The sequence below is a fragment of the Brachyistius frenatus genome, unplaced genomic scaffold (genome assembly GCF_029030835.1).
Source record: "Brachyistius frenatus isolate BFR_SWC_R1_liver_20210118 unplaced genomic scaffold, ASM2903083v1 Contig_43, whole genome shotgun sequence".
Classification (NCBI taxonomy): domain Eukaryota; kingdom Metazoa; phylum Chordata; class Actinopteri; family Embiotocidae; genus Brachyistius; species Brachyistius frenatus.
The window spans coordinates 981,304-989,829 of NW_027210642.1; the positions used below are offsets into that span (position 1 = coordinate 981,304).

Consider the following 8,526-nt stretch of genomic DNA (forward strand, 5'->3'; position numbering starts at 1 on the left):
CTGTAATTTATGGACATAAAACTTTACTATTCAACATTTGTTTTTCCTTGGGGCCTGAGTACGTGTGTGCAGATGAGTGAGAGGATCAACTCAAGAGAGTGAACGGGAAAAATAAAGACAGAAATACAAACCCTAAAACAACTTCAGACCTGCTTTTTTTTTTTTTTTTTCCATTCCTGCTTGACTAGAGCTACAAAAACATTCTTGAGGCGTTCAACAGAGCGCCTTTCAACAATCGTCATTCACGCATGTTTGGACTCTGTGGTGTCTTCCAGCTCTGCTTTATCAGTCAGTTAACAGAGTTTATCAGTGCCTCTGTCTCTGTCTCTGGTACACAGCGACTGTGGATCTGACTCATCTCTTTGTGACACACACACACCTTGCTGGATGCGACTGTGTCCAAACTTGCTTTTTCTGGTCCATCTCAAACATGACTTTATCTCTCGTATCCCCTCCACTGATCTCTCGCGTATCTCAAGAGAAGAAATTCCACTTTTGCTGAATAAAAGATAAAAAGCAAATGTTTGGAAATACAAGAAAATGATTGTTTTCAGGGGGACAACTAAGACCTTTCTGAAAAAAATTACATGCAGGGTTTTAGGGCTGATAAAGTCATTCAGTTGAGGTAAAGACATAAAAATAAAAATTTGAAGTGAATTTAATTAGTCCCAAAAAAAATCCTTGTCCCACATCACGATGCAGGTCTAAGAACCTCAACATCATACCCGCAGCCTAACTTTGGTCTCCATGCCTCAGCCTCAACTTTCCCCCTTTGTCCTGGGTCGAACAACTACGCACGAGATCCTGTGTTTTACTGTTAACACACCCGCACTAAATCATCTGCTTTAATGACCGAAGCAGGAATATGTACAGTGAAACCAATAAAAACCTCACAGAACAGAGCAGATTTATTTTAAGAGACACGCTGAAGGACTGAGGGAGGGAGAAAGGAGGAAGGGAAGAACTGAGCGAGACAAGTAAGAGATAAGATTGTGATCACATTTGTGTGGTAAATCAAAAGTTTTGCATGTCCTCATATGTGTGTGAGAGAGCCCTTTAAGAGTAATTTTGAGCTCTATCGTGCAACATCTGGGGGAGTTATTGGACCGAGCCAGTGAAAGAGAAAGCAAGAAATTGTTACAGAGGACACCGTAGCCTTGACTTGATAGCGTTGATGAGCTGCAACGACCAGATCGACTCCTCCGATTACTGTCCCCATCACGCATCAAAACACACGTTTTTTTTCTTCTCATTCTTATTCACCATCTCTGTCTGTATCTTGGTCTGGGCAGAAACCACAGGGTGTGACCACCCATACAGAGTTATAGCTACTAATGCAGAGTTTAGTATTCAAGCCATACGAAGACAAGACCGCAAAACATTTTAAGTATGAACCTTACATTGTAAATAGAGTTTATTGTCACAAAGAGAGTAGGAAACAATGCATTTGACAAAGCGAGATGCACAGATGTAGCCAGAGAAACACATGCTTACAGTGTAGTCTGTGAGCCTCCATCTGGTTACAAAAAGCAGCGTTGACCAGACATTTACGAGCCCACATTCAGGCTCAGCCCCTTCTACCACTGCATGACGAGGCAGCAGATGCATATTCCTCTGGAGAATAAAGCTAAGTGCTGCTCACGTTGCATCGAATTACACTCAGACAGGCTTCAGCCTTGCAAACACGGAGGTGGCCGAACTGTCGCGAGGTGAAAAGAAGCAGGGAATCCAAAGTAACGGTCATAGCTAAAGAAACAAGAGCTTCTTCTTTGCTCTTTCTTTTCATTTAATCAACTTCTTGACCTTTTCTCAATGTCAAGACCTTCACATTCATCTTTTCATGTCGCTGTTATCGGGGCTGTGTGACACAGCTGAAGGAACACTTGTTATCTGTGCTGTGTGCATGTGTTTGTTTTTATTTAACCCCTTTTATTGAACTCGGCAGGTCATTTTAGAACAAAACCACTCAGAGACATCTTGATTAAAAAACTAAATCCAGAAGGACTTAGACAAAGGCATGGTATTTTAGTATCATTATAAAACTACACAGAGACAGAATCAGAAGAAATTTTGAAATGCATAAAGGTAGGAAGGGCGCCACAACAGTTATAATGCATCAAGCCAAGACCAAACAGTCTCCATGATTGGCACCAAGAGATGGTGGAATAAAGAATGTAGTGTACAATATTGAAAAATGTATGAACACACAAAATATAAGAAACGACGAGATGAAAGAATGATACTGTACCTCTAATAATGTGTGTGTGATTGGAAGGGAACTGGGTAGAGTAGATGGGCTTTGTGTTTGTGTGTGAAAAACAGACGTTCATTCAGTATAACTAAGTTTTATACGTTTAAGACCTTTCACAGTGCTTTATTTTTTCAGTTTCTTTGGGGATGATCTCAGCATTGTGCTGTGTTGCTTCCTCACAGGACGGCACGCTCCTGCAGCATAATGACTGGCTGGCTGACAAGGCCTCAGGCGGACCGACGAAACCTTTCGGTCTGACACTCAAGTGGACTGAATGGGATCTGACTCACTATGAGTCAGAGGGGTCGAAATTTTTACTTTTAATCTATAAAGCAATTATGATAAACACATCTTGTGCAAAAGATGCTTGTCCATTGTTGTGACATAAAATGTAAATTACCGGTCTCCAGGCACCAGGCCAACCTGATGTGACCTATGCAGCATAGCTGCTCTCATCCCTCTGATAGGGATCGTATTAAAACAGGAGTACAGTCATAGTGAGCATACTGTAACAAAGCTGCAGTCATTACCGCACTAAACCACAGGCATGCTGCTGTTACCCAATAACTGGCATACCAAAGTGCAGTATCAAAATATGACTGAGAGGCAGGAAGATGTGAGCACAGGAGGAAAGGTAAGAAGAGGGAAGAGTTCATGCGTGCATAATACGGACAGTGAAATATAAAAATCATACAAACGTTCACGGAAACATGTCAATCAGCTCAGTAATGCAAGTTGGTCGGGATTGTTTTCATGATGAATTGTTGATCCTCTCAACAATAAAAATCTGCTGTAATTGCTTGTCGAGCTCTGAGGCATAAATGGCCCAGCTGTGCTGCTCTGTCACGCTGCTTAATGAGAAGTGTTAGCGTGCACAGAGTCAACAGACTAGTAAACCTCAAAGTGAACTATGGTCTGACCTCCCTGGGTCTCTGTGTTCACTGTGTTGCCCTCCTCTGCATCAAACAACAAGCTGCTGCGATCACTAAAACTTTAGTGTACAGATTCTTGAGGTCTCTGTGTTGAGGGTGTTTTCATGTTAACATAACCAGCTCAAATGAAGCTCTCAGCTTGCTCCAAAGAGGCCCAAATGCCACAATCAGGCCACAGGGAAATGACAAAGAGTCCCAAATCATCAGAATAATAAAAAACAAAAAAACAAAACAATAAATAGACGACAAACAGGAGCCAGATTTTTTTTTTTAATTTTTTTTTTTTTAATTATGACATTCTGTCTGTGCTCGTTAACACAGCCTGTCAAACCCGGCCTCTGACGAATGGTGAGAAAGAGTAAAAATATATTTTGGGTAGGTCCTTTTTAACCCTAAACATAAAGTTTACTTCAGGATACACACTGTTCCACGAGTCTCTTTGGTTTGTGCTTAACCAAGGATGAACTCCAGTAAACAAGATGGATAATAAAATTAGTACTTGCTGTAAGTGTTATACATACTAAAGAAGACAGCTTTATGAGCAACAGATTGACTTTTATAATGGTCAAAGCTGACAAGAGAGGATAGGTGGGAAGAGTCAACATTTCACTTTTATCCATTGCGCTGCATTTGATGATACCATTAAGTGCTTGTTCTCCCACAGTGACAACTTCTGCTTTGATTACACTCAGTATTCCTCTCACTCGGTTGGCTATGTCTCTGTCCCATTCAGGTTCCCATAGCAGCCCCTAATTAATCATGCATGTTCCTAGCTTCTCCCTGTACTTTCCCAGGTCTCTCCTCCTCTGCACGGCACTACTTCCCATGGACATTTTTCCTTGCTGATGGGTGCTGAGGCGTTGTGGGAAGAAAGGCAAGCTTGGGCCTTGAGGAGGGCTCTGGTTGAGTCTCAAGGAAGCCAACACATACTGCCGTCAGAGCACATTTATGTGTGACGGGAAGACATGTAAGTGGTGGACAGAGGGGGGTGGCGTGCATGTGCACAAAACACAAATGAACACAGATGCCAATACATATGCACATACGTATAACTAAACACTAATGAAGGAGATGCTCACCTCACCCTCTAAAGGACAGGGAGAGGCTGGGAGAACAATGAGTAGAAAATAAACCATGACAATCATCCCCAGGCTCTCCTATTGATGCGCATGGTTCCCAAAATTGCCTCCACCCTCTCCCTGTAATATCTGCGCTTCCTAATTGTACTATACACTGAATACTGCGAAATATGAAAAACACTACTTATGTAATAAAGTAATGTTAAAGGTACAGCCCAGTACAAAATGAAAAAGACATTGTCTAGAGAATTCTGTGAAGCTGAAGCTCTTCTGCCCCAAACATCCAACTTAACAAAATGCATAAAAACCCATTTTAATAGCTCCCAGAAAAGAAAAAAAAAGAGTCTCCTTTAAGCTCATGCAATAACTATTTTCTGCTTTAGTTTTCCTCTAATATGCATGACCAGAGCATTGTCATGGTTGAAAAATAAGGAGATTATGACATATTTTAGGTACAAAGTGGCCTTGTGTGGTTACAAAATATGCAGTGCAAGCAACTTTTAGAAATTCATAGAGCATTTCATTCTGTTTTTGGAGCTGTAAAACTATCATCCTGTTAGCTTCAAATGTTCAAAAGACATCGTTTTGTTGTGTTGACTGACAATATGGGGTGTGAGTGGACAAGTGAGATGTCATTTTGTGGTGACTTCTCATTGACTCTCTGCCCGTCTCTCCTGCAGAGACACGTTCCTTCTTTGTCGTCTACTGAACTTTATGAGCTCCTAAAAGTTAAAACCCCACAGGCATGTTGTGAACAACAAAAAACGAATACCTCAAACCGAGACATACGCTCATGTTTTGGAATAGATTAACAGGCATCATTATGGAGGACATGGGTGTATAGTATGATTATATTTGTGTCCTCATGGTGATCAAGTGTTTGTCCCATTACAGGGCCTATCCATGGAGGAACAGTGAAGTGATGACAGGGTCAAGGACAGTACGTAGAGTATATACTTTACCATATACACCAAGTATGACTAGCATAATCACAAGATACATGATAGCACTAAACACATAATTCAGTTTACAACAAAAGTGCAAGTGAGCAAGACCACAAGAAGCAGGAAAAAAGTAGGAAAGTAGTCATTTTCCACAACAAAAATAAGAACAAACCTATCATTAAAACAAAGCAAGAACAAATTGTTTATCGTGGGTGAATAAAAAACATGTAACTATGTTGATTTTCAAGTTTCAAAGATGTTTCCATATAAAGAAGTTATACAATTCTGAAATGTATTTAACATCAAACAATGACTTTTACAGGAGGGGATACATTTGAAAAAGACAGAAGTAATTACTGGAAACAGGGTTATATAACAATAAAAAATAAAAAAAGAATATGTATATCAGACTATGAAGACAACCTTATAAGTTTAAGAGAGGAAGGACAAAAAACGTTTAGTCTGTTTCGAGTCAGTTTAGCCTTTGTGATAAGCTCTTTGTCCTTGTGTGGACTTGGAGATAAAAAGGTGTCTATCTTTCTTATATTATTTTTCCAGGGTCTTCACAGTCATATTCATTTTACAATCACACTGCATTTGTCATGTCATTTCTAATTATGTTTTTTCAACTATACCCCAGAGCAATATAGTTCCAAACAATAAACTATGTGTCAGGTAAGATCTACAGTGATGGCTACAAGATCCATAAATGTGAGTTAAAGTTGAACTTGAAATAAAGTGTAAAAGTTACAATAGATCACAGAGGCAAAAAAAAAAAGGCAAATGAAGTCAGAAATGATGAAGCAACATGAGAGAAAGTTACAAAAAAAGATTGGGTAGGAAAGAGATGGTGATGAAAGTCTGATTAGCAAAATACTTTGGCATGGGTATGCACAAAAAAACTGATTTTCAGGAGTGAATGAAATGAAAAGGAAAACAGGGGAATTTGAGTGTCGACTTTTTATGAAATCTGACAGGAACAAATCTCTGTCACCCAGCACCAAAAACAGCGTGGAGCTGTGTGGCGAAGTGCTTGGAGCTTTAAACCCTGAGCAGGCTGCGAAACTGGCTCAACAAACTAGTGTTTTATAGGTTCCCCTGGGCAGTGTTATAGGCTGCCTCACCATCTTTTACTGAGCCACGGTGATTAGGAGCCCAACGTGCTGACGGGCACATGAATTGCTGCTGCAGCCACTCGACTGTGATTTACACCACTGAACCAATGCCTGTGTCTGTCCTAGAATATACAAAATATGTGGAACAGATTTCAATGACGCTGAACATTTAAGCAGAAAACAGTGGACGGGACATCAAATGAGGCTGAAACCTGATCACTACAGTTGCAACAATGTGCACTGCATTAATGACGGAGGAGGATAAAAGGCTGTCAATTCAAAACACATACTGAGTGGAACAACTGTCGACACATTTCCTTCAAAATCTGTTGAACAGTACAGTGCTGTGTTTGTTATGATGGGATGAAATCTGCTGTGGTATTTTTTAAAGAACTTGCTTTGTTACAAGCTCCTGAGAAATTTACTTGAAATAAGTCAGGAAAAAGACCACAGTTAATTATAAGTGGAAATGTAAATGACAAATCTATTAAATGACAGCAGCATTAGACCTGATAACACTGGGTTTTGAAGGATGATTCTGTTAAAAGTCTATTTTTTCTAATATTTTGAAATATGACTCGGATAAAAAAAAAAATTAAAAAAAAAAATTAAAATTACAAATAAGAAACAATATTTGGCCACTAGAATTATATCTTTGTAGTGTGGGTGCGGTCTTTGTAATAATACATACCGAGATACATTTTACAGATAATATATCAGTTAAATGATTGAATAAAATGAAAAAGTAATCATATAATTTCGCAAACTTGGTCCTTCTTGAATAAAACTACTGCTTACTGCCAAAGGAATTTGATCATTTTATCAATATAAAAAGTTACATTACTTACAGTGTTGACCCCTTTTCTAAAGTAATGTCTTGTGTTTACTGTATTGTATTTTTGTTTACTCTGACTGTCATTATTGCATTACACATCAGCAGTAATAAACAATTGATAACAGTCTTCAGTCTGGAGGTCACTCCTTGAGTACATGAGCTCTGGAGACGCTGCTCCTCATCAGCATCCAACAAACACAAGCTGAATGATTAAGATAAATAAGTATACCTGGATAACCTCAGCACCGGTGTTGTAGTTTGGACAGAGGTTTATACAGAGTGAGTAAATGAGGTGGAAAAAGGGCACAGGCACAGACTTTGTGAGCCTTAAACATGGGTTACAAAGTACGGCAGGGTGTGATTTATTTCTTACCCCTTCTTTATTTCTCTTGAACATGCAAAACTTAGCTGTGGCCACGACTGAGGAGCTACATCTGGACCCTGCGGGACATGCGTGAAATCATTTCTATATTCCTGTAATTTACTGTAATGCCTTGCAGATGGGAGTGTGCATTAGTGTGTGTGTGTGTGTGTGTGTGTGTGTGTGTGTGTGTGTGTGTGTGTGTGTGTGTGTGTGTGTGTGTGTGTGTGTGTGTGTGTGTGTGTGTGTGTGTGTGTGTGTGTGTTACATGGATAATAACTACTACAGCAGGAGCAGAAGAAGAACGAACAAGAAATTCAGGAGCCACAGACTGCATGGAGACTTCTATCTAAAAGTAACTGATACCAAAAATACACGGCTCAACAATTGGAACTAAAGCATCGCTTGCCGTGAGGGTGGGGGTGGTTTCAGGAGACACATGTGACGGCCAAAGGGCCCAAGACAGGTCTGTATGTCAAATCATTTTCCTGTTGGGAGTCTTTATACCTCGAACCACGAGGGACAGTGGCATTACCACAAGGAGAAATTTGTGCTGGTTTCCATACATTTTTACAACAGGAGAAAACAGAAGCTCTGCAGGAATGTGCAGGTCAAACCAAGACAAATATTGGCAACAAGAGGCTTCAGGCTTCTGTATAATTCAGCGACATGTGGCTAAAAGTACACATCAGAGGTGACACAGTTCTTGAGAGCTATCACTTTACTGTACCTTGGTGGGACTGGCTGACATTGAAATAGGCCCCCAGCTGCCAACGGGTAGTTTGTCACTGGCGTTAGGAAGTATTTGATAGCTTTCTCAGCTTGAAGATATCTCTGTGAACCGAGTGACCATATGTGCTAATGTACACTGCACGTACACTGTGGAGGCAACTCGGAGTCCATCATATGTTAATGTATAGATAAAGTGTCTGACCAGATAAGATAATAAAGTGATAGATGCCAACATCGAGAAAAAAAACACCTCTTAGCATAAAACTGTCGTTTAAAA

At 40.0% G+C, this 8,526-nt stretch overlaps 1 protein-coding gene across 1 annotated transcript in view; it reads right to left on the minus strand.

Moving 5' to 3' along the window:
* The window catches only part of coro7 (coronin 7), a 106,460-nt gene that overhangs the window by 17,413 nt on the left and 80,521 nt on the right, over nucleotides 1-8,526 (minus strand). The window lies entirely within an intron of this gene.